The sequence below is a fragment of the Equus quagga genome, chromosome 12, assembly GCF_021613505.1.
Source record: "Equus quagga isolate Etosha38 chromosome 12, UCLA_HA_Equagga_1.0, whole genome shotgun sequence".
NCBI classification, from domain to species: Eukaryota; Metazoa; Chordata; class Mammalia; order Perissodactyla; family Equidae; genus Equus; species Equus quagga.
The window spans coordinates 74,113,418-74,136,699 of record NC_060278.1 but is presented as its reverse complement, the minus strand read 5'-3'; the positions used below and the strand labels follow the sequence as shown (position 1 = coordinate 74,136,699).

The window sequence follows — 23,282 nt, the reverse complement described above, 5'->3', positions numbered from 1 at the left end:
TGTGCCTCCAGATATGCTTTAGAAACACCTTTAGAAATCAATGGAAACTTTGTTAGAGTAAAAATTGGGAGTAAGGATTAGGAGAGGAAATTGGAACATACAACCTGTAGCTTCTTCCTCTCCCACTAATGTTTCTCTAGATCTGAGTGTCTGAACAGTGTCACAAGTGAACTTTCAGGATGGCTACTTCTCTGCGGGGTGGGAGGGTAGTGTCCTGCGCATTGTAAGATGTTCAGCAGCATCCCTGATCTCTAACCACCTGATGCCAATAGTACCTTCCCCCCAAGTTGTGACAGTCAAAAATGTCTCCAGCCATTGCCAAATATGTCCGAGGAGGGGAGAGAGGGTTAAAATTTCATCCAGTTGAGAACAACTGCTCTAGATGGTTATCTGCTAACATCTTTGCCTTCAGATCTTCTCTAAGATGTCTACACTTTTGTACAATATCTTCCAAACTTTCTGGAAACAGTCTGGATTGAAGGTGCCCCGCTCAGAGGGTGTGCAAGTAGCCTAGTGGTTTGGCAAAGTCATGTTGTCCTCTGGGCATAGTGGGTCACTCTCTGGTGTGTATATCTTTAGAGCATATCTCCACTGAGAGTATCGAATTTTGAAAGGATCAGAGAGAACAAGAATAGAAAACATGGGAAAAGAGGCAATCGCTGAGGGGAATGAAGATAAGATTCGGGTCTGCCTGGGAGGGGACTTCATGATGCCATTTCGTGTCCCCACGTCCCTGGCGCATACTAGTGCTGCCCTGCTCATATTCCCTTACACTTACTGGTGCAAGACTTCCAATTGCCAGCAACTGAGATTCTTTACCCTTTTTTCTGGCCACAGAACACCTTCTAGCTCAGAGCAAGGGCTGAATGAAAGAGCAGGGAAATTAGTTTCACTGGGAGCAGCCCTCAGTCTCTGATAGACTACATGGGAATTGGCGCACAATGATTCCAGCTGTCTTGTCCCTTGATGAATGGGAGTAGTGGATAATGATCCCAGCTCCCCCGACCCTCAATTGGGATATCCCTGAGGTGTGTGTTCTGTGCGGGCTCCCAGATTTCCCCGCAGGATGGAACTCGGCCGGTAACTTGGCTGCCTCCCCTTCCCTGTTTCACTTCCCCCACTTCACCACCAGTGTTGCCTCAGATCACCTCCAAATAAACTACTTGCACTTGAATCCTGTTTGGAGGTTTGGTTCTGAGGAAAATCAGAGCAAGAGGGTCTGGTGGGATACAGCTTTATGCTGTCACATCAGGTTCTAGAATATTCCCACCCCACAAAGCTAACCTTGGGAGAATTAGAATGCACAGGGCTTCACCTGGTCCAAGTTATTTGATCAGAAAGAATGCCTTCTCCAGTTTAATGGGGAGTTTCATAGTAATAACCCTCTCTAAAAGGACAAACAGCACAATATAAGTGGGTGGTGTTTTCTTTGTCTATTTTTTGTCATCTACTCATGTAGGCACAAAATGTTCACAGTAATTCAAAGCTCTATGAACTGTAATTTACTCTTATAAGGTTATAATCTAGTAACAAACAATTTACAATGCCTGTTTAAAGGGAAAAAGGAAAAGGTTTCTGTAGGACCTCGAATCTCCACAGACGCCAAATGAGTAGCCCTAGAAAAGGAAATGTACTTGATTTATTTCCTAAAACATAGCTTATTCATATATCCAATTGATAAAATAGAATGCCTTTTACTTTAATGTCTGGGTTTAAAAATCTCTCCATATATAACTCTTCAGTATGTTTTCCTCAAAATTCAACTGGAATGGTTTTACATGATGAATTGAGCCATCTATTGTGAAGGAATGTAGTGAAAAACACAGGTGTGAACTACAAATGTTAAATGGACAGCGGACAAGCAGGAAGTGAGTGTTTATCAATATTGTGTGCATATGAGCGCTTATTTACTTAATCTTTTTGAAATCAGGTTTAGGATTTTGACATAATATATAGCATTTCAAACCTTTTTGAAACTCAAGACAATGCATGAAATCTTTTAAACACTTATCTGTTTACTGATTGATTAGTTGATCAAAAACTATATTGAATTTTATTATTTATCCATATAATCAAGTTTAAAAAGAGGTTTTAAAAGTGTAAAAATGAATAACCCACAAAGAAACTTTCTAAAATACAGAAGGATACTAATAAAACTTAAAGAGAGATCTCATTTGAAATATATTAAACACTGTAATAGCTAAGATAGATCAAAAATGATGCAGAGTAAGAACAAGTGGAAATGAACAGAATGAAACATAACAAGACTAATCAAATAAATCACTAGGCATGGCAGGTTGAATGTACCAATGCTGTATCCATGCCCTTTGGTAGTTCCCTCCCATACTGACTCTGGGCTTGCCCATGTAGCTTGCTTTGGCCAATGAAACAGTGCTAACTTGATACAATCAGAGGCTTGAAAATGTGCTTACATATTCTTACACCATTTTTGAAAGCCCACCACTTCTCCGAGAACAAACCTGGGCTAGCCTGCTAGAGAGACCACAAAGAGCAGCGCTGAGCTGTTCTGGTTGAGACCATCCTAGACCAAGCACCCTCCAGACACCCCACTGGCTAAATGTGGATGCTTGAGAGAGCTCAGGCAAGATTAGCCAAGCCTGGCCCAGAAGCAGAACTGTGCAGCAGACCCAAAGACTTGATGGAAATGATAAAGGTTGTTTTAACACCACTAAGTCTTAGAGCGTTTTGTTCCGAGTAATATTAGATATACCCTATATATTAGGTACAGATAATCAATAACCACTGGAGTAGAAAACAAGATGGGAAATATTTGTCATGAATGTGGGTTAGCTCTTACACTTGGGATAGGATATTGAACACAAGAGTTAAACATATCAAATAAATGTAGGCATCGTAGAAAGGTTTCATGACCCCATTGTCAAAGGTGATTTCTCTATTAGGAGATTTGCTAAAAGATGTAAAGTAAAAATCCAGAGAACATATACAGAAGTGCCACCATTCAACAGTTCTCAACAAGTACTAAGGTTAAACCATCTCCTGGACTGTTATATTTGAACTCATCGCTAGATTAATCAAAGCTTTGGAATTTTATTAGCAATTATTAAGTGTATTAAGAAATACTACTGATGTACATATGCCATGTACACTATATATGCTACACCATTAGTATGTTTCAGCATGATTTTTTTCTTTTTTTGAGGAAGATTAGCCCTGAGCTAACATCTGCTGCCAATCCTCCTCTTTTTGCTGAGGAAGACTGGGCCTGAGCTAACATTCATGCCCATCTTCCTCTACTTTATATGTGAGATGCCTACCACAGCATGGCTTGCCAAGCGGTGCCATGTCCACACCCGGGATCTGAACCAGGCAACCCCAGGCTGCCAAAGCAGAATGTGCACACTTAACTGCTGCGCCCCTGGGCTGGCCCCTCAGCATGATTTTTAAATGCTACTAGTCTGAAGTAAAGAACAATTGCCGCTGATTTCATAATAAAGTTTTAATAACAGTATTTTAAAAAGAAAGTAAATGAGACTAGTGATTCTCAAACTTTGCTGCATATTAGAATCCCCTGAAGAGTTTTTAAAAAAATCCTAATGCCCAGGTGACAGCCGAGAGCAAATACACCAGAACCATGGGACCGTGACTCAGGCATCAACATTTTTTCAAGTTTCTAAGGTGATTCCAATGTGCAGCCAAGTTTGAGGACCAGTGATCTAGTCTGAGATCTGTGCCGTCCAATACCATAGCCAGTAGTCACATGTGGCTACTAATTATTTGAAATTTTGGCTAGTCTAAAGTGAGATGAGCTGTAAGCAGAAAATATACATCAGATTTTGAAGATGGAGTATTAAAACAAGTGTAAATATGTAATAGTTTTTATATTTATTACCTGTTGAAGTGATAATATTTGGGATATTTGGGTTAAATAAAATACATTATTAAAGTTAATTTCACCTATTTTGTTTTGTTTTTTTAAATATGACCACTAGAAAATTTAAAATTACATATGTACCTTGCATTTGAGGCTAAAATTTCTTTCTATTAGAGAGCACTGACCTAGACTGTCCCATTAAACTAGAATATAAGGTATGGAAATAACTATTTTAATATTCATGTGACTTTACAAAACTTTGCTTACTGAAGTACGAGTTTACATTCTAGAAAACTGGATCTAATGTTCTGTAGGAGGTTCATTTTTAAATTAAAAAATCCTCTGTAACCCAATATTGAGTTTGTTGCACTGTTTTTGTCATTGCTTATACAAAAAATTTATATACATTTCTTTTTATGATTATACATACTCAACATTCTAAATGTCATACTGATGTAAAGTTTATTTAGGATTCAAAACTACAGGTAAATGGGGGCCAGCCCCATGGCTGAGTGGTTAAGTTCATGTGCTCCACTGTGGCGGCCCAGGGTTTTACTGGTTCGGATCCTGGGTATGGACATGGCACCACTCCTCAAGCGATGCTGCGGTGGCATTTATTCCACATGCCAAAACTAGAAGGACCCAAAACTGAAAATATACAATTATGTACCAGGGGGCTTTGGGGAGAAAAAGGAAACATAAAATATTAAAAAAAAATACAGGTATAATTATGGGGCCCGCCGGGTGGCATATTGGTTAAGTTTGCGTACTTCAGCAGTCCTGGGTTCGCTGGCTCAGATGGGATCCCAGGTGCGGACCTACGCACCATGTATGGAGCCATGCTGTGGCAGGTGTCCCACATATAAAGTAGAGGAAGACAGGCACGGATAGTAGTTTAGGCCAATCTTCCTCAAAAATAAAGTAAAATAAGATGTGTTAAAAATACAGGTATAATTAAAATGTACAAAAGTTAACTTATTGAAAAGTTGTGTCAATCAATCGCATTTTGTCAGTAGGATAAAATATTAAAAGGAAGAGAGAGGTAGAACCTATAAAGAATAACCAATATTGTGGCTATTAGCCATTTTATTAAATTTCGATTTTTCATGATTAAATATTCTTATAGTGAGAACCACTTATACTGCCATTCTCTTTACTGGGTGGGCAACATTCTGCTTGTGATACTGATCAGGTTGAATTCTTTTGAATAGCATTAATAAAACAAAAATGATGGAAAGGAGAGTAGTGCGCATGAATAGTGTAGAGCTAATTGTGTTTTAAGTCTAATTTAAACCATTTAATGCTAACACATTGGTTAAATTTATAAGGCACCATTTCAGGGTTTGTAATTGCTAAAAAAATCCGACTCAGGATGTATTTTAACTTATTTCACATCTCCTATCATCATCATTATTATTCATCAGATGATAATTAACATCTATGGCCAGAGGCCATTCCTTTCAATTTTATTAAAACTCTTCCTTTTCTAGTATAGCGTTTCCTTTAATCCCAGATTAATTTATTTCTCATTCACTGTGGCAAAGCTCCTGAAATGAATATGTTCACTAATTCTCATAATAAAATAATATCCTAATTAAAGTATATAAATATATATTTTAAAAATATATAAATGTAAATTAATAAATTACATAATAATTTGTAATTATTTATATAATTATTGATGAATAAATGACAAGAAATAGGATATATTGGAGTATATGAGGAAGCTATTTGGTTTAGAACTGATTTGGCCTGAACTTGTGTTTCCAGAAAGTTCTGATGTCTGCTGTTGAGCATGCATTCTACATCTGCTTTAAACATTTACAATGTCCCAAAGCTAAGAATGATGCCATTAAAGATAGGGATATGGTTTCCCCCATATCAGCATTTCTTTAAGGACAAGCATCTCTTCCCAGACACTAAGGATTAATTGCTGACTTGCTGTGTTCACCTTGTGACCACTGACCTGCTGACCATGGACATACTGTGCCAGCAAAAGTATCCCTTCACTATTGTAAAAGGGATATTCTTGTCACATGTGATGTATGCTCTTTGTCCCAAGATGGTATATGACCACTCTGTACACCCCACTTCTTTGGAGTATTTCCTTCCTTTGTGAAGGTACTCTCCCAGGTTATATGTCCTTAGGTTTGGCTCATAGTAAACTCACACCAATTTTGCTTTATAGATTGATTATGGATTATTCGCATTGACATTTCCTAAATAAATATAATTATTACTAAAATGCTGTATGTTTTCCCCAAATCACTTGCTTTTGCCAGTCCTGGAGTTGGTTTATTCTCATCCACAGTGGAATATTTCATTCTCAGCCAAAAGGAAAAAAGAGGTCACATCATGACAGCACTTGTTACAGGACAAACATGATGGTCATATCTGTCCACCTGGCTAATGATTTCCAATTCAGTCATTCCTCGTCCTTTTATGAATCCAAACGCCACCTTTTGTTATTTTCATGTTAGTTTTTATGTATTTTCCTCATAAATCTCCATTATGTTGGGGAAATTTATCTCAGTCTTTTGTTTTCATTTTTTTTAACTCGAAAGTTAAATTCTCCTTTAAATAAAACAATAGCCATGACAATAAAGACAGAGAAAACAAAGAGAAGAGATTACATCTGAATGGGTTGTAAATACCTCTCCTGCCCCACACCTGCTTACTGTATCCTGTAAACTCTGAAACAAGTGAGTTGGTGGAACAAGAATGTTGCTTTGATACTTTTGATATTTATCAACTTTGCTCAAAATATTTTTACAAGATGTTGCTCTATCCCATTGGCTTGCACCATACTAAACTGTGCAAAGCTGGGGCCACAACGGAGGCAGGATTGGAGAGTGAGCCCCCAACATGACCTTCTTGAACAAAGCACAATTGGCCCAATCATTTATGTCCCTCCTAAGGCAACTGCCACCTTCTGCCTTAAATTATACTTATGGTTATTAGTTTTTTTCCTAGGATTTGATAAATTCCTAGAGGGCAGGGATGTTGCTTAGTACATAATAAATGGCAATATTTGTAGATTAAATGGAACATTTTACCCATTTTTGCATGCTCCCAATTGCTACAGCTGTGCCCCAGAAGGAATTCAATGAACACATTGATTGAGTGCTGTATCATGCACCTACTCTGAGACCGGGAATTACTTCAAAAGTAAGCTCTTCTTAGGTTTCTCCTTCCTAGTAGGAAGTAGAGTGACCTGAACAGGCACTTAAATTGCAATAAAATGTTCAGAGGTGAATTCATAGCTCTGCTTTACATCGTTGGTGTTTTAAGAGTACAGCTAGAGTTTCTTTTTACTTAAATGGCATTTATTTGCAAATAATTTAAATATTCATATGTATCACCTTTGTAGCATGTCAGAGCTAGGGAGACTAAAATCTTCTGTTACCTCTTAAATCTGTTTTAAATTTAATATTATTGCTCAGTGAACTGAGAAAATGCTTTCACAGTGCAAGTGTCTACCTTCGCTCTTCTTCTGGTTTTGTCTCTGATATTCACTCACAAGTAACAGCAGTTGCCATTTATTCGGCCCCTCCTACGTGCTGGGTGCTTTACTCACTTGTATTTAATTTTTTATAACCTCACAAGTTAAAGATTATAATCTCTGTTTTTCAGATTCAGATGATAATTAATTTACGTAATCTTCATAACCTTGCAAGGTATATTAGTCAGGGTTCTCCAGTGAAGCAGAACTAACATCTATCTATCTGTCTATCTATCGAGAGAGACACTCACGTGCTTGTGGAGGCTGGCAAATCCAAAATCTGAAGGGTGGGCCTGCAAGGTGGAGACCCAGGAGCTGCAGTTCAAGTGCAAAGGCAGTCTGCTGGCAGAATTGATTGGATGAGGCCCGCCCCCATTACGGAGGGCCACCTGCTTCACTCAAAGTCTGCTGATTTAAGTGTTAGTCTCATCTGAAAAAAATATCTTCAGAGAAACATCTAGAACATGTTTGACCGAATATCTGAGTACTGTGGCCTGGCCAAACTGATACACAAAATTAACCATCCCACAGTAGATGAGCACAGTAAAGCTCAGAGATATTAAGTAACTTGCACAATTTCAGAGTTTGTTATGGAGATTCTGGACTTTATAAAAGAGATTTTTGTTTTCCAAAGCCCACGTGTCTTTCACTATATACTTGTTGTTCGTGTCGTTGAGTCCACTCAGACTCCTAGCAACCCTGTGTACAGCAGAGCAGAACCCTGTTTGGTCTTCTGTGCCATCCTCTCACATTCCAGCACTATATCAGACAGTGCTCTGATGCTATTCATAGGGTTTTCATGGCCATTTCTTTTGGGAAGTGGGTGGCCAGGTCCTTCTTCCTAGTCTGTCTTAGTCTGAAATCTCTGCTGAAACCTGTCCACCAGGGGTGACCCTGCTAGTATTTGAAATACAGTGGCATAGCGTTCAGCATCACAGCAACACCCAGCTGCCACAGTATGATAATTGACAGATGGCTGGTGTCGTTCCCTGATGGGGAAACTGAACGTGGACTGTGGCAGTGAGGGCCTCAAATCTCAACCACCATCTCTCAAATTAACAGTTTTTCAGTTGAGTAGAAGTAAGTTCTTCCTGGGCCAAAGTCATGTTACAAGAAGCATTTAGTGACTGTAGCTGTATATTTTAGAAGTCTAATTTGTCCACTAATAAATATTTACCAAGGATGATAATTTAATCTAACGAAGTAGGTGTCTGTTGTTATCAACAGCTCTGTACACCCAAAGCAGCAGTGACAAAAGCTAGGGAATGCTCCTGTCCTTCACAATCTCTGAAAACTTTTCCATGCTTTCCCTTTCTGGTGCCAACACTTGAATTTAGGACTCTACTACTTCTTACTAGAATATATACTACATCATTTCATGTCTCTAGTCTTCATATTCCTAAATTCTGTATTTAATCAGATCACCATGGACCCCTCTCCTCCCATCTTTAGTATTTCTCAATTACCCACTGCAAAAAGCTTAAATTTTGAGGGTAAGCATTAAAAATCATTTCCAGACAAGCTTTGACTACCCTTCCACCCATGGTTTTTGCCTCTCACTATGAAGAATACACTCAGGTTAAACTTGTCCCCAACAGGGTTCATTAGCTGACATATTATTTTATTTTTTTTGCCACCTATGCCTTTGAATTCACCTTTCTGGCCAGGTGAACTTATCTTCTGACTCCAGCTCTTACTCCACCAGGCTTCTCAAAGAAGTTTTCCTCATCACCACAGCCAGCAGCAACTCTCCTTCTCCAATTTGCTGAAGAATGTAGTTAAGATCTGCAGTTTTAGGTACTGGGTGATCTTTATTTACGCACTCTCCTCATCTGTTCAAAGACTGGGCTCGAATCTGTGCCAGGAAAGATTCCCAAAGCCGAAAGCAATGGGTTCCGAAGGATGTCCTGCATCCTGCACACCGGCTCTACCAAAGTAGGTGCTCAATAAATGTTTAACATATTAAATGATGAATGAACCAGAGAAGAAAACTGCAGTTTTTGGGACAAGGGACTCCTGGCACTTTTCCACTTTCCTCCCTTTCACTGGTCCTGGGTTACCGCCGCTCCGCAACCGGACCCTAGGAAGGGACACACAGTGCGCATGCCCCGTATCCAAGGCCGCCTCCGGGCGCGCCGCTCTCTCGGCCCCGCCCCTCCCGGCGCTAGGGCACGCGCGCGCGGCCCCGCGGAGCGTGCCCTGCGTGCGGGTGCTCGCCGAGCCCGCCGGGCGCTAGATCTGGAGTGCCCGGGCCGGGGCCTGAGGAGCGGGCACCGGGGTCGGGGCGGCGAGCGGCGAGCCGTGCAGAAGGCGGCAGCTGCCGAAGCGACGAGGAGCGCGGGCGGTGAGTGAGGGCGCCGCGGGTGAGGGAGCGGGCGCCTCCGCGCGTGCGCAGCGCCGGACTGCCCGGCTAGGGGCGCGCTCCCGGCCGCGGGCCGGAGGGGCAGAGCGCGGCGCGGCTGGGACCGGGACCCCGGGGCCGGCATGGGGCCCCGGGATGCAGGGGCGCCGGGATACCACCCCCGGCCTCGAGAGGCTGTGGCCGCGCGGGCGCGCCTCGTTAGGGGTTCCAGGCGGGACGGTGTGGGGCCCGCGCGGGGGTCCTATTGCCCCAGACCAAGGGGCAGGGCCAGCTGCAGCCCAGGGATCCGGTGGGGGACGTGCTGCGGCGCGCGGGGGGGTGGGGGGCGGTGCGAGCCTCCCGCTCCCCCTCTGATCCAGCCGGCCGCACGGGCGCCCGCGGAGTTGCGCGACCCCCGGAGGGGACGGAGGTCAGGGGAGGGGGCGCGGCCGGGAGCCCTGGCGCCGAGCAGGTGGCGGGGCCGCGCCCCTCGCTCTGGGGGCGCACGGTTGGAAAACGGAGCAAACTTCCCCCAAGTAACTTTATTGAGGCGCTGCCAGCCGGATCCGGGGGGCGGGACCCGGACTGAGGGCTTCAGGGGCCGACACCCTGGCCTGGCCCAGCCCTGGGCGCAGCAGGGCCCCGGCGAATGACGGGGGGCTGCGGGGGTTCAGTTTCCTTCTGATCCTGGAGCTCGTCTTCCAAGTTCCGAGCGGCATTCACGGCCCATTCACTCTTAAAATAGATGTGTAAGTTTGGTGTTTCAGTGAGAAGGATGTTTGGTCTCTTGGGAAGAAAAAGCTTATACTGCCCGGCCTTTTTATGTCAAAGAAAGTATTGTTAGGGCGTGCTGGGGATTCCTATTTATCAAGAAACCTATTGTCCTGTGTGTGCTTGGAGAAACCCAACTAATTCTATTATTAGCCTTAAAAAGACAAAGATAATTGTGCTGTCTTTTTCTTTTTCTTTTTTAATACTCTCCGGCACCTCGTCAAATCATGGAATACAGTAGTTCCCCAAATTCTCTGCACAAGAGAATGACTGGGGGATTTTAAAACTCTTAGGTTCAAATCGCACCCCTGACCAATTAGAACAATGTGTGTTTTAAAGACCCCCTAGGTGATTCCAATGTGCAGCAGAGTTTGGGAACCACTGGTTTAGTAGAAGAAACTCACGATTTGTTTTACGAAGTAGCATGCGGTTTGTAGCTTCGTTTTCCTTAGACGGGAACTCACAAAGGCTGGTCTGTTCCCCCCACCCCAGGGAGGGAGGGAAACGTCTCTAATGGCTCAAACTTTAGTTGAGCTCTGGAATGACTCTGGCGTCTAGAACATTGTTCTAACTGGTCTTTTGAATTTCTCTTGGGCTTTGGAAGCCCATCTTCTCTCACCCCTGCCACGTTTTCATCTTTTAACCCTCTTTCAAACCCCCTCCCTGTACTCTCCCCGCGTCCGCTTTTTAACCATCCGCCAGCCTCTGGGAGGATCCGCCTACCCCAGGCCGTAGGGGCTCTGAAGGGTTCCTGCGGGTTCCCATAGCAGCGGGTCCTCCAGGGGAAGTGGGCGGGTCCTCTTACCTTCGGCTTTCTGAGTAGGACTCTTCCTTTCCTGCAGATGTTGAATTACCCTTTTCAGTTTTTGGCCTCCGAGCAGGTAAGGGTGAGCTCATCCGGTTCTAGTTTGTCTAAGTAATTACAGAGTTAGTTATTAATACCATTGTATGGGGTCATACTTCTAGCAGCCGTGTCGTTCTCCCCTGAATATTCATTCTTTCCCAGTCTTTGCACTGAGAACTTGTTTTAACAAAGTTCCAAAATGAGTTGGAAACTATTTTTTTTTTTTAAGAATTTTCCTTTGGGGCGCACAAACCTAAAGATTGTATGCATAATTTCTCTAAAGTCCTGATTTATTTAAGAAATTTAAAAAGTGAGATAAAATCCTATATCCATGCCAAAAACCTTTGATAATTTGTGGCAAAAAATGTTTTATCAGCTTTTAAGTTGTTCGGTTCCTAGAAAGTGCTTTGCCATGATTCTTTACAAAAAATAAAAACCACTTGTAATGTTATACTTAAACATAACAAAGAAAAGGCACAGTTTGTCCAGATTCGCCCACTCCTTTCCTTCCCCAACACACACATCCAAATAAAGATAATTTTTAAAAATTCAATCTTTTATGCTCAAAGTATATATTCTGTAGCCATCTAATTCCAAGTTGCCTTGCAAGGAACTCTTAAAACAAAATAGTGTGGAAGTATGTCATTTTTGTATCTCAGGCTTTTTGTTGTTTGAAACCTTTCAAACTTTACAGTGTGAATAAATCAGAATTCAGTCAGTCGATTCCAAAATGCTTTTAGTAGTCCACTGACGGAGGATGTGTTGGGAGTTGAAGAGATTTTTCTCTTGCTACTATCTCGTTTTATGTGCTGAATTTCAGTTGACTGGACCATCAGGCAAATTCTGTAAGGCTGATGTCCATTTCACTCTGAGAAAAGAGTAATGATGGGAAACCCTCTCATTTGATGGACTTTGTCTTTCCGTTTTCGTTGCGTATTTAAAAATTGAGGCCTTCCAGGGGCCAGCCTGGTGGTGCAGCCATTAGGTTCGCACGTTCCACTTCAGCGGTCCAGGGTTCGTGGGTTCGGATCCCGGATACGGACATGACACCTCTCGGCAAGCCATGCTGTGGCAGGCATCCCACATAGAAAGCAGAGGAAGATGAGCACGGATGGTAGCTCAGGGCCAGTCTTCCTCAAAAAACCAAAACAACAACAACAACAAAAAATCGAGGCCTTCTAAGCAACTACAGTTGAGAATTTCTGTTGTTTTTAAACATTCTGTTAAAAAAGCAGTTATCCCTGTTGTAGGCATTTTGGGAATTACAAAAAATAAAATTAAGAAAATAAAAATCACATTATCCAGAAATACACAACTCTTCCTGGGATGATGTGCTTCCATTTGTCACTTTTTGTTCATCTGCATAGACATGTTTAAACAAAATTGGCATTTTAATGTCATCTGTAGTTTTAAATATTGTCCTTTCACTTAATAATCATGGACATTTCCTATGCCCTTAAATCTTCTTTGAAAATAAGCCTTTTTTTTTTTTTTGAGTAAGCTTAGCCCTGAGCTAACACCTGTCGCTAATCTTCCTCTTTTTGCTGAGGAAGACTGGCCCTGAGCTCACATCTGTGCCCATCTTCCTCTACTTTATACGTGGGATGCTGGTCACAGCATGGCTTGATAAGTGGTGTGTAGGTCTGTGCCCTGGATCTGAAGCCCCGAACACCAGGGAGACAAAGTGGAATGTGCGAACTTAACTGCTGCACCACAGGGCTGGCCCCTTGAAAATAAGATTTTTAATGATGGATATGGCAGAGTTTAACTAGTTTTCTATATTTCCATTTTTAGTGATTGAGAATATGATATTGAGCATTGGTTGCAAATCTTAGCTTGGCCGCTTCCATTCTAAGTGAACTTAATTACCTAATTCTTTAATTGCATGTCCTTTATCTGTACAAGGAGGGTAATAAGGGTCCCTGCAACATAGAGTTTTGGGAGATGGAGTGAACCATGTAGAGAGAGGTTCTCAACAGCGTCTGGCAAAGGGAGTAGGCTTAGAAAGTACTAGCAGACAGGTGGGCAGAGCTGGGATAAAAGTCCTTGTCTGAAAGACTTGGTGTGTGACTTGCTTAGGGCTAGATTTATAGCAGAATTCCTGGGGCAGAGGTGAACGCTTTTATGACTCTCCAGGCCTGTTGCCAAATTGCTTATGCCAAGACACATTGATCCCCTTACGCGCTGAATGGTGTTGGCACGCCAGTGTTTAATCTTTCCTAATTTTCTATAAAAATGTGGTCGTATTTTAATTTAATTTATATTTTTTGTTAACTAGTAAAATTAGTCATTTGCTTTTTGTTTGTTTGTTTTACCTGTTGAGAATTGTCCCTTTATCTACTTTGCCCACTTTATTAATTGATGATTTTTTAAAAAAATGATTTTAAATACCTGTTTTAAATAAAGAGTATTGTGGCTTTATCGTATTGGTAGTGATTTTTTTCCCCCACGGCTCATTATTTGCCCTTTAATTTACTTTATGGTGTTTTCCGAACAATGCAATATTTCACTTTTTTATGGTCAGCTCTCTCTATCTTGTCCTTTATGCTTTTCCTTGTAAACGTTTATGTTTGGAAAGCCTGGAGGTCAGGTGAATGAAACAAACATTTTGGAACTATGTTAGATTTTTAATTCTATCTTAGCCTGTGGATATGGATTGTCTTACACCACCTCCTCCTCCCCAGCTAGCCGGTTCTCCCAGCATCATTTCTTAAATAGTGCATCCTTTCCTCATTGGTTTGTGGTCTTCCCTTTGTTATGTTTTAAAATCTAGGCTAACTTTTCAGTCTGCTTCTGTTTTAGGTCTTACTCATCGATGCATTGATCTCTAATCTTAATCAATGCCAAATCTTTTTATTGTAGATTTCGAATACATAGAAATATCTGGTAGAGCAAGTCACACTGTTCTTTAAAAAATCATAATTACGGGGGGCTGGCCCCGTGGCCGAGTGGTTAAGTTGGCGCTCTCCGCTGCAGGCGGCCCAGTGTTTCGTTGGTTTGAGTCCTGGGTGCAGACATGGCACTGCTCGTCGAGCCACGCTGGGGCGGCGTCCCACATGCCACAACTAGAAGGGCCCACAACAAAGAATATACAACTATGTACTGGGGGGCTTTGGGGAGGAGAAGGAAAAAAAAATCATAATTACGTTCATCTGTCCTTTCAGATAAAGATTATCTTTTTATCTTTCGTACATGCACATAATTTAAGTCTAAGAGTACTAAAAGCCATATTGTAAAGTCAGGGGTCCCCTTTCCGCCCCCAGTCTCCTTGGCAGCCTTTTGCTTGTTCACTGTTTCTCCTGGGTTTTTCACAGGGCCGTTCATAGGGTCTTTCCTCTTGGGCTGGGCAGAGTGGTCTTCCAGCGTCTGTGCTGAGGAACGGGTCTAGCTGCTGGTGTTCTGGAGGCATCTGACTGGAGTCTTAGCATCCTCTGTGCAGAGTCACTTTGGGGAAGGTTCCTCTGCTCTCACAGTCCAGAGACTTGCCTGTTTTCTCTGTTCTTCTGAGAGTCGGTCTCCAGTCTTGCTGGGCTCTGGAACTGTCAGCAGAGCTCTCTGGTGAAGTGGGAAGGGCTTCCAGGGATGGAAGGTTTCTCAGACAGCCTGTACTAACCTTATTTAGCCTGCCACCCTTTCCCCTCTAGTTTGTGAGTAAACTGGAGCGCTTCTCAACCTTCCTCACTGGTGGTGTAGCTTTTCACTCTTTTAGGTCTGCTAAGTTGCTACTTGTCCATCTGCTTTCCACTTTCATGATTTTGTTGTGGTTTCCACTACAGTTCTTGAAGTCCTTGGGTCTTTGTCTTCTAGAAAGATCTCTTTACTACCATTTTAGTGGAGTTTAGAGAGGGTATAATTGAATGTTTTGTTAAACCTGCCATCTTAATCTGGAAGACTGTGGATAAATCCTTAGAACTAAGAAATATCCAATTATGTTGTATTATGGTTCTTTGTCAAGAGCTGCAGTCTACATGTAGAATTTTCAGTGTTTCTGTTAAGGGTTATGAAAGGTTATTCAGACCGTCTCTCTGTCCTAGCAGAGGTTTTGTTTGTTCGTTTTTTGTTTTTTTTTTTCACATAAGCCCTAATATTTCTTTTAGGGTTCTCCTTAGATATTTATGTTTTTGTTGGTGTTGTGGTAGGTTCTTCAAATTGGCTATTGCTGGTATAAGACGGTTGTTGATTTTGTATATTTATTTTATAGCTGGCTCTTATGCTAAGAGCTTTGCAGTTTATTCTCTTGGGTTTCCTAGTTATATAATCAATTGCATATAATGACACTTGTGTCTACTTCTTTCTAATAATTACACCTTTTATTTTGGTTTTATGGCATTAGTGTTAGCATTCTGGAACATTATAAAATGCTTCTGGAACATTATCAAATAGTAATGGCGATAATGTGGAAACTTGTGTTGTTCTTTATTTTAATAGGAAAAACAGTAGTACCGTAACAGCTTTTGGGTTATCATCGGTCCTTATCAGGACAAAGAAAATCTGTCCTTTTATTTCCAGTTTACCTTAAGGTATTTTTATTTTTTTAAGGATAGAAATTGAATATTAGCAAATTACTGATAGCATCTGAAGTTTATCACTGTTATTTTCTTTTTTTTTTGAGGAACATTAGCCCTGAGCTAACTGCTCCCAATCTTCCTCTTTTTTGCTGGGAAAGACTGGCCCTGAGCTAACATCCCTGCCCATCTTCCTCTACTTTATATGTGGGACGCCTACCACAGCATGGCGTGCCAAGTGGTGCCATGTCCGCACCTGGGATCTGAACCAGCGAACCCCGGGCTGCTGAGAAGCAGAACGTGCACACTTAACCGCTGCTCCACTGGGCTGGCCCCTATCACTGGTATTTTTTTTTTTTTTTTTTTTAAAGATTTTTATTTTTTCCTTTTTCTCCCCAAAGCCCCCCGGTACATAGTTGTATATTCTTTGTTGTGGGTCCTTCTAGTTGTGGCATGTGGGATGCTGCCTCAGCGTGGTTTGACGAGCAGTGTCATGTCCGCGCCCAGGATTCGAACCAACGAAACACTGGGCCGCCTGCAGCAGAGCGCGCGAACTTAACCGCTCGGCCACGGGGCCAGCCCCTATCACTGGTATTTTTTAACAAATCTATTCATTTGAATCTCAAATTTTAAATTGGAGTAATTCCTTCCTTTTGGATAATTCTTTAGAAAAACAAGTTCAATTCATGAGAAAGTTGAAAGATAACATATTCAATGTGTAATTGTGTCTTTTGGGGTGAAGGTGCGATAGGATACAGGGCTTTTTCAAAAGAAAATAATCCAAGGGGCTGGCCTGGTGGCCTAGTGGTTAAGTGTGCGTGCTCCACTTTGGCAGCCTGAGGTTTGCAGGTTTGGATCCTGAGTGTGGACCTACACACCACACATGAAGCCACGCTGTGGTGGCATCTTACATACAAAAAATAGAGGAAGATTGGCATGAATGTTAGCTAAGGGCCAATCTTCTTCACCAAAAAAAAGTGAAAAGAAAAGAAATCCAAACTGCTAAATCCATCAGTCAATTCTCATCTTTACCTATTGGCAGAATTTGGTTTGTCATTCCCTGTTTTTTGACATACTCTCTTCATTTGATTTTGAGGATACCTCACTCTCTTGATTTTCCTTCTATACCATCAGCCCTCTGGTTTCTTCTTTTTCAGTTGTTTTTTTAAACTTTGTGCTGGTTTCCTCTTCCCACCAGCTTGTTATTTTGGAATGCCTCAGGGCTTAGTTCTTGTAGGACTCTTGTCACAAACACTTGTAAGACTTTAATAAAATACCATGTAGCTTCTTAAGCCTCCCAAATGTGTATTTCCAGCTCAGGCAGCTCTCTTAAACTCCTGATGCTCAGACCCAGCTACTTTCTTGACTTCTTCGCTTGAATATGTAAAAGACACCTCAATTTTAAACAGGAGTAAAACTGGATTTCTGATCTTCTCTGCAAGCCTGCCCTCCCTGCAGCCTGCCCCATTTTGGTGGGTGACACCTCCATTGTTTTCGGGTTATTCAAGCCAGAAACCTTGGACTCATTCTGGCTCTGCTCTTCCTCTCCCACTCTACATCCAGGCTGTGAGCAAATCCTGCTGCTTTATCTTCCGAATGCATCCAGAATCCTGTCTTCCAAACAAATCCAGTTCAACCCGTTTTCCTACCTCTGCTGCTCGCTTCCTTGTCCAAATCTCCAGCACCTCTAGTCTGGATTATTGCAGTGGTCTCTCTCCTTCCCTGGCTTCCCTTTAATTTGTTATCAGAGTGATCTTTGTAAAGCCTAAATCAGATTACGCTTGAAACCTTCCAGCGGCCTTCCATCTCACTCAGAATAAAAGTCAGATTCCTCATAATGATTCGCAGAGCCCGCCACAACCTGGTTACCACTAACTGCCGTCTCCTCCACATCCCTTCTGCCGCCTGCCTCTCTTGTTCTCCATTCCAGCCATCCTTGCCTCCTTGCTCATCCTGAGCACATTGAGGTCTTTGTGCTGGGTTTTTCCCCTGTCTGTAATATTTTCTCCCCAGAATTATTCATGGCCCGATTCCCTCACCCCTTCTGAGTCCTCACTGAAATATCACCTTGTAGGGTCTCCTTATTTGTAATTGCAAGCTATGCCTGTATTCCTCTTGCAAGTGCTCTACTTTTTCTTTTCCGTAGCATTTATTACCTTCTAGACTGCTATATGACCTATTTGTTTGTTTATTTTTGGTGAATTGTCTCCTTCTCTGAACCCTGCTAGAGCAAACGTTCCATGTGGGCAAGTATTTTATGTCTGTTCAGTAATGTGTCCCAAGTGTTGGTACATAGAATGTGCTCAGTAAATATTTTTTGAATACATGAATGAGTGTAGTCTGCCTTTTCTGTTTTTTTCCCAATGAGTTTCTCATAAAGCAGTGTAGTCCTTTGGCATCTGTGGATCCAACATTGATAATTTAGCATCCGACTAGCAAGGGGAAAGTTCCAGAAAATGTATAATTTATAATGGACATAATAATACATAGAGTGGTTATGCGGATTAAATAGGATGCTGTCTGTAAAGTGCTAAACTGTGCCAATGTGTGGGACCAGGTGCTTAACTGTGCGAAAAGCCCAGCCACTGCCTTGATTCACATCTGAATGATGTGAATTGTGTTCTAGAAGCCATTCTCTTTGGATTTCAGTTTTTAACCAAGGGTGGTTAGTGACATCACCTTGGGAGCTTTTCAAAATACTCCATGCCTGGCGCTCCCTAGGAAATATCCGTGATGTATTGTTACTGTATCGGGTCTGTAACTGATCTGTTCAAGTGGAATGGAACCCATTGTTTTCTCCTTTAATGCTTTCTTGCTATTCAGGGCATCTCTCATGTCCCCTTTAAACCTTTTTTCTTCTGAGGTTCTAGCTGAAATAAGTTCTTCTATAAGGAGATGTTGAAACCCTTCAAAGCCGCGGAGAGACACATAATTGAGCATGATACTGAATTCACAAAATCACAGGATCTCAGTCCTTTGCCTTCAGTTCCCAGACGAGAGCACACTGTAGTCATGCCTTCAGCAATCGCTATAGCAGTCATTTTAAAGTTTTGCTTACAGTGTTCCTAGAGTCTCCTTTTGTGTCCTTCAAATCCAAGAATATCTCAAAAACATGAGACTCCCTTTCCTACTCTTTTAATAGAGCAAGAAATATTTGTATGGTTTCTACTGTCGCTATGCAAATAGGTGGTGCCATGTACAAAAAAATGATGATCATTTTAGAGATTGTGTAAGCAACCAAAGAATAGATAAACCCAAACCATAATGTATGTAACTCTATAAATGCACAAACTCAAAAGCTGTTACTTAAACATAAAATGCGACAATTTTCAATTTCTACTTTTTTTTCCTCGAAGCATATCTAGTTCCTTATTTTATTTACTTATTTTTTCTGTAATGTATATGAGCAAGAGCAGTCCCTGTATTCAGTTAGAGGGTGTAAACGTTTTAGCCATGATCACTATACACATTAGAAATAAAATTTCACAACACTGAAGGTATGTTTGCTGGTTCTGGGTAGGCGAGATCACCATTTCCAAAAAACTGGATGAATAAAAGAAAAGATGGCAATTAACAAAAAAGTCTTCACAAAGAGAACAAATACATACACAGGTCTCAAAACCAGGTGTAGAACTATAAAAACAAGGTGTGTTTTCCAACTGGGCTGTGTGTTAATAGCCTAGACTGAGGGACATTTTGTGATTCAGCAGCAGAAAGGCAAGTCGATGCTTTCCATTCAGCCTTAGCCAATAGTACTGACTGTTTAGGGTTCAAAATAAAATAAATTGTAACAGTGATATTTGCAAAAGAACGAGTCTTCACAATAACAAAGCCCAGATACAATGCTAATTGGAGTTTCAAAGGCAAGGCAAATTCATTGAGTAGATGCCTTCAGAACAGTGGTGCTTGGTGAGGGAGAAATTTTGGCCTTCAACTGTGATTATGCTTTAGGTCTCTGGATAGACAAAGGCGTGCATATAGACTGCCTCCTGTTTTCATACCCTTGTTCACGGAAAATGTAGTGGAATGTACAGTGTAGTAGGTAAACCACATTTACATATGTTATTGGAGACGTTATTAGGGAATGATCTACATTCCTAGGAAGTCTGGAAAATAAAATTCTTAATTTCAGTTACAGCAGGCATCTCTTCCCAAAATAATCTTACTGTCAACGTTAAAAATGGTGAGAAGCTCCCCAGAAGCACCTCCTGCCCAAGGTGCAGGTTCAGGCTCCAAACAGCTGTTGCTTTCTTTTGGGCAGCCCTTCCCCATCCCCATGTGAGACCCATTCTGGCAGGGATGCATCCCAGAGTGCTCCCTCCCTTCCTTGGTTTTCCCCTCACCCTCTTCTGTGGCCTTAGGAGACAGGGTGAGTTATGCTTGAAGCTGGCGCCCATCTGTTGGAGAGTGGCGGTCAGCAGTGGAGGGAGAGCGCAGTCACTTCTGATCCCCTAGTAGTTAGTCCCTCATGGCAGACTTCCCACCCCTCCCCCAGATGGTTTCAGTACATATTTTAATGAGTGCTGTAGAACTTCTTTATGTGAATTAGTAGATTTTCTGGTTAACTTAATACTATTCAGCAAGTATTTCTGTGGAACCTAGTGGAATCAGCCCATGCTCGCCTGAAATTCTGTGTTAATTTACTTTTCTCTTGTCGGTGCCATGAAAGACTCTTTAAAATGCCAACATTGATCCTGAACTCTTGGCTTTCATAGAGCTCCATATACTCAGAATCATCGCCAGTAGTGGTGTCCTCTACCAGGTGGCTGTTGGTTAGGGATGTCAGTATATAGGGGTGTTTGGGTTGGGTTATAGGAAAATCAGATGTTCAAGATTTTTGATTTTCCAGCCTTTCTCTAGTAATATATAATTATTTAGTATAAAGTCATTATGTGGATCACAATCCTACTAACATACACAACCTCTAAAATCGTTTTAAGAATGAAGCTGAGAAAGTGTTTGAACATCAGCTCTTTAGTAAAAGGCTATTTTTAAAGGAAAAGGTACTGCTGGTAGATTAAATATTTCCTTTGTCTGGACTTCTGCAAAGTCCTAACCTGAACTTTATTTCCAACAAACTGTTTTCTACTGCTTAATACATGGAAAGATTTTGATATCAAATACTATATTGTATAGAAATGTTTTATAGGAAGGTATTAAAATGGTGTGGGAGGAGGTAGATTCTACCTAATGTGTCTCTTTAAATGTAGGAAAAAAGTGAACAACAAATGTTCTTAAATATTGGCAGCCATGGCTACCTTAGGGGAACAGCACAGCTTGCTACTTCTAATTCTTCTAAAGCAGTGTGCTATAGGAGAAAGCAGATTATCAGAGAAAGATGCACTTCTTTCTTGATTGTTTATGTGAAGTTTCTAGGGACAGTTGTCTACTCAAAGTCCATTTACATTTTTCTCTGAAGGTCCTCAAGGAAGGTTTCTCTTGATATATCTTGCAGCTTGTGTTCTGTGACGTTTCAGAGGTTGCGGCAAAGCTAAGGTGCCAAACAGTGTCATAGAACAAATAGAATATTAGCTCCTTGAGTACTATTAATTTTTGTGGCAGAGATTGTCACATTTCTCGTATCCTCCATTCTGTCTACCTAATGTGCAAAAAAACTTCTTTGGTGTGAGTGATTGAGAATTAGTTATTGTTTTCTAGAAGAGTAAAACCAAAAAGCAGGTATGTGTTGAAACCTGGCCCCGATCACTTAGGGTTTTTGTTTTTTTAAGAATCTTTGTTAAAAACCTAGTGCAACTTACCACCAGTCAGACTTAGAATAAAATCAAAACTCCTTATGGGCATCTGTGGTTCTCATACTTTTTGGCCTTGGGACTCTTTTTTTTTTTTTTTTTTGGAGGAAGATTAGCCCTGAGCTAACTGCTGCCAATCCTCTTCTTTTCGCTGAGAAAGACTGGCCCTGAGCTAACATCCGTGCTCATCTTCCTCTACTTTATATCTGGGATACCTGCTACAGCATGGCTTGCCAAGCGGTGCCATGTCTGCACCCGGGATCCAAACCGGTGAACTCTGGGCCTCCGAAGTGGAACGTGCGAGCTTAACTGCTGCGCCACCTGGCTGCCTCCAGCCTTGGGACTCTTATAATCTTAAATATTTTGAGAAGACCAGAGAGCTTTTGTTTATAGGCGTTATATCTATTGATATCCACTGGAGGAGAAATGAAAACGAAGATAAATTTTAAAGATTTTATTTTTTTCCCCCTTTTTCTCCCCAAAGCCCCACTGGTACATAGTTGTATATTTTTAGTTGTGGGTCCTTCTAGTTGTGGCATGTGGGATGCCGCCTCAGCATGGCTTCATGAGCGGTGCCATATCCTTGCCCAGGATCTGAACTGGTGAAACCCTGGGCCGCTGCTGCTGTGGAGCGTGCGAACCCAACCACTTGGCCACGGGGCCGGCCCCAAATTTTAAATATTTACTTATTTGTTTAAAAATAAATAAATGTTTTGGTTGGAGCATATGAAGAAAATCTGGCCACACAGATACATAGTTGGAAAAGGAAGGAGTATTTTAATAGCCTTTTCAGATAATTATGGATATTCTTTGATACCTCATCAAAATTTGAATGGTAGTTTCTTAAAGGTTAGTTGACATGGAATTCAGAACCATCAGTGAACTTTTGTGCTCCAAAACCCATTGGTCTGTCTGATACATTGAATGGACCTTTTACCCATGCATGATTCTGTAACGTAATTACGTTGTTACTAGAAAACATCAGTTCACTGAGTTATGCAAATTTTCAAATGTTGACATGTTTCATTATACAATATCAAAAAAAGTTACATTCATTTAATGTCATCACCAATCTCATCAGCAACAGTCTAAGTATTGGGAAGCTCATGATGGTATAATCAAGATTTCCAAAATTCTGATTTTTGCTTGAAGGTTTGACTTTTATCATTGACAATAAATAGTCAGTTTTCCTTCAAGTGACAGGCTCACTTCATTCATTTTTGAGAGAATGTCTGCTAAATACTTAAGTGTGAATAAGCGTGCTTTGCATATTTTCTCAATCACAGTGGTGTTTCATGGAAAAAGCGGCTGGTTCAGCTCTCACACAAACAGTTGCACAAGTATTTTTCCTCAAGGCAACCATTCTATTTCAGTTTCACCAGAGATCCTTTAAGCATACTTCCGATTTCATCATATGGAATAGTAAAAAGATGTGTACTCAAGGGCCAAGGTTTAATAAAATAAACAGTTTTTACTGCTGCATTTCCCAGAGATTCCCCATGAAGCAGTACATTGGTTCCGGCAGAAGAATGCCCAGTAGCTAATCTGCATTCATCAAGGTGTTTCACCACCATGCCTAAGTCCGCCAGCCCCCAGGTGTGGGTGCAGAGGAATGGAGAACAAAAGGCATGTTCTCTTTGGCTGCTCAGGGTCCACTGATGTGACCTTCAAGTGGCTTAGGAACCAGCAGCCTCAATAGTGAAAAGAAAAAAAGAG

At 41.5% G+C, this 23,282-nt stretch overlaps 1 protein-coding gene across 1 annotated transcript in view; it reads left to right on the top strand.

Moving 5' to 3' along the window:
- Window positions 1–9,568: 9,568 nt before the first annotated feature.
- Window positions 9,569–23,282, top strand: part of BTBD3 (BTB domain containing 3) — a 34,944-nt gene continuing 21,230 nt past the window's right edge. Inside the window, exon 1 of the mRNA XM_046678777.1 lies at window positions 9,569–9,699. The gene's annotated coding sequence lies outside the window, so the exon portion shown is untranslated. The remainder of the gene's footprint in view (window positions 9,700–23,282) is intronic.